This window comes from Belonocnema kinseyi, chromosome 2 (genome assembly GCF_010883055.1).
Source record: "Belonocnema kinseyi isolate 2016_QV_RU_SX_M_011 chromosome 2, B_treatae_v1, whole genome shotgun sequence".
Lineage (NCBI taxonomy): Eukaryota > Metazoa > Arthropoda > Insecta > Hymenoptera > Cynipidae > Belonocnema > Belonocnema kinseyi.
The window spans coordinates 79,502,783-79,506,642 of NC_046658.1; the positions used below are offsets into that span (position 1 = coordinate 79,502,783).

Below are 3,860 nucleotides of genomic sequence, written 5' to 3' on the forward strand. Positions count from 1 at the left end.
ATATACATATATACATTTATATTCATTTGTGCTTATTTCTTGTTTATTTAGGGCCTAAATCTTTGAATTTATGATAAAAAAATATAACTCTCCCCCCTGAACAAAAATCTCCGCGTTGTTTGTAGTTTTCAGGTTTCAAATTTTCTTTTCATCAACAAATTATAATAAATTGATATAAATTACTTATCTTTAAGTAGGTTTCCGGGTTTTCTATTATCTGCATAGCGAAAAACGATTTTAAAAAGAACAGCATTTTCAAAATTTAGAATTTTCTATTTGGGTTTGTCCCATTCTCGAGGTAGATGAGCGGTACCTATGAAGTCTTTTTTAAACTGACTTAAAGGACAAAGCTAGGACCACATGTTAGAGAATTTCAAATTAATGTTTATCGATTGAAAAATTATCATTTTGGAGGTGAAAATGCAACTGTGTTAGGAAAAAAGCGTCTTTTTATAAAATTAATTTTATTTAAAATAATGTATTCTCCTATTATTCCCGATTTTGATGAAAAACCACTCTATTTACCCTGGTTTGAGAGAATGCTGCGTTAATTTACATTTTGGGGTGGGGTGGGGGGGGGGGGTAAGGCAAACCTGCGGTCTTCCAAAGGAGGGGCAGGGGAGGGCAAAGATAGCATAAAATTGATAACGTAGTCTGTGGACGGTCCGTTAGGGAGCGTCCACATATTACGTGACATGAAGACGAATTTTTAAGAGGACAGTTAAATTTTAAATCCAAAAAGTTGAATTTTCGACAAAAATATCATTTTCAGCCAAAACAGATTAATTTTCAGCGAAAAAATATGACTTTTGTACAGCAAAAGTATAATCTCCAATACAAAAAAGATGACTTTAACAAAATAATTAAGTTTTCAACTACATCGTTGAATTTTTTACCGAATAGCTAAATTTAAATCTACAAAGCTGAATTTTCAACCAAGATGATTGCTTTTCTACCAATAGACGAATTTTCAATAAAATACATGGATTTCTAATCAAATGCATAAATTCTCAAACAAATGGTTTAATTTTTAACTAAAAAAGCGAGGATTACAACAAAGAATAGAATAGTTACATTTTCACATATAAAAAAAACTAATTTCCAATTACCGAAAAGTGAATTATCAACCAGTTGAATTCAAAGAAAAAGATGAATTTTCAATATAATATTTTAATTGTCAACAATATAGTAGATAAATTTTCAAGAAACAAGATTAATCTTCTATCCAAAAAGACGAACTTTCAATCAAATATAGTTAACTTTTCAAGCTAAAAAGTCCAATGTTTTAGAAAAAGTTTACTTTGAAACCGGAAAAGAAGAATTTCTAACAAGAGAGTTAATTTCAATTAAGAAAGATGCAACGAAAGAGTTTAAACTAAAAAAGATAACATTAATCAAAACATGAATTTTCAACGTACTAAGGAAAAATTGTCAACTATAAATGGAATAGCTACTTTTTCAGCAAATAAAATTAAGTTTACAAGAAAGAACTCAATTTCAATAATATTAGCTAAATTTTCAAATAAATAGTTTCATTTTTAACCAAATGGTTTAATTTTCTACAAAAAAAAATGTTAATTCATGAACAATAGTTGAGTTTGAAACTAAAATTATGAATCTTCAAAAAGAAAGACATTTTTACAAATTTGTTCACCTTTAAACACAAATAGTTGATCTTTCAACAGCAAAAAAAATCGCAACAAAAATGTAATAATTTTAAATACTTCAATAAAATAACATTTTAATTTTAAATTTAAAAAAGTTAAATTCAACCAAAAAGACGAATTTCAAACAAAATATTTGAATCGTCAATCAAAACACAATAATTTTTAACCAAGCTGTTGCATCTTTATCAAAAAACATGAATGTTCAACCAAATTGTCGGAGTTTCTCCAAAAAATATCAAGATTGATTAAAAAACCCTTGAATTTTCAACCAAATAGTTGAATTTTCCAGCCAATCTCCAAAGAGCGAATTTCTTGAAAGGCAGTGGAACTACTCGCTTGAAAAGATGAATTTCCAACTAATTGGTCATTTTTAACACAGGCGTGTACATTTATATATATATATATATATATACACATACATACATACATACATATATATATATATATACATACATACATACATACATACATACATACATATATACTTTTTTTCAAATTTACAATAAAGTAATTAATTTTTCAACCAAAAATTTTTAACAAAGAGGAAACAGACTTTCAACCAAAGAATTTTCGTCTTGGATTCTACTAACTCAGTTCGCATTTCAGTAAAAATATGAGAAAAAGGTGAAAAGATTGGATTGGAAAAACAGCTTGAAGTATGTAATTGAATTTTAAATTATTCGATTCTAAACATTTTCAATTAAAAAATGTCCAACTGTTAAGACTTGCAGATTGAAAAAATAAAAGTTTAAATACATATTCATGCAATTAGAAGAATTAGTTATAATTTTCTATATATAAAGCTTTTATGTTAAGTTATTCAATTTTTAATGTTCTCAATTAAAATGCTACATTTTTTCAAGTTTAAAATTAAAAAATTTTAAATTTCATTGTGATCAAAATCAGAAATAAATACACCGAACGGCTATTCTTTTAATCTCGCTCAGTCTTTTCTTAAATCTTTTGTTTTCGCTTCGCACGTTCTTTTCATTCCCTTTCACTATTTCCTTATTCTCTGTTTTTCCCCATATGCTCATTCCTTATTTCTAAATTGCTTAACCGTTCTTCAAACTGCTTGTTTTCTCTTGTTTCCTCTTTAAACCCTTTAATGAAAATCATTTTTGGGTTGTCTAGGCCCCAGAACCATTGTTTCAGCTTTTTTTTTAATCAAACAAAAATATGAATTTATTCTTTCACAAAATCAAATAATTGCTTAAAATTATTTAAAATTGTCCGTGAGTCAATTTTAGACAGTAGTTTATAGTTTAATATTTTAATAAAAACTGACCATTTAAAGAAGTAAAAAAGATTTCTGTTATGATATTAGAAGCAAATTTTTTCACCACTTAGTTCTTGAATGATTTGACAAAATTATAAAAAAGGAGTATAAATTTCCAAGAGAAAATGATCAATTCGTAACTTCTCTTATTTTAATTTGTATTTGAAATTGTAATGAGTTTTCGGCCCAAATTTACCAATTTTTGTTAAATTGTTTTGTGAAAATAATTTCTTTTACATTTCAAGATTTTGAGCAAAATCGTTTTATAATTTGTCGCAAATTGTAGGGAATAAAATTTATTTCACAGAAAAATAATCAAGATCCTGTTAATTTTGTTTAACCATACATTTCTACAAATGAAGGTAAAACTGATAAAAACAAAATATCAATCGAAACCAACCACGTCATCCATTTTAACAGTAAAGCATTCCAGAGTTGTGAATAATTTGAAAATTTTTAGCATTAGAATTTATAATAATTACGAGAATCTGACTAAAAAATATATTTGTATTAAATCGCATATGACTGTAATATTTTGTACAACCTTTGATTGTTCGAGATATTAAAAAAATTCAATCAATTTTCGATTACACATGCATCTGAAGCATTCATTTTCAGATAACTGGATAACATTGAAATTCATGAATTCAAATTGAAAATTGATTCCGATTATATTAAGTCTCTGGTTAACAATACTTCATCAAATATTTTAACTAAAATCAAATACATTTTTAAAATGTGAAACAAAAATCATAAAGCCGCATCGTTAATTAAAATCGCATAACATTATAACATTTTTTAACTAAAAATTCTACTAAAATGTAGGTCAAATCAATAATATATCTTACATTTTTTTATTTTCAATTTTTTTATTGTAAGGAATTTTCTCTTCTCGGAAAACGTCCATACCACTT

General features: G+C 26.3%; 2 protein-coding genes across 3 annotated transcripts in view; one reads left to right on the top strand and one right to left on the bottom strand.

Moving 5' to 3' along the window:
• The window catches only part of LOC117167073 (cell adhesion molecule 2-like), a 33,212-nt gene that overhangs the window by 20,051 nt on the left and 9,301 nt on the right, over positions 1–3,860 (bottom strand). The gene's annotated exons all lie outside the window — the stretch shown is intronic.
• Positions 1–3,860, top strand: part of LOC117167072 — an 81,120-nt gene that overhangs the window by 11,217 nt on the left and 66,043 nt on the right. The window lies entirely within an intron of this gene.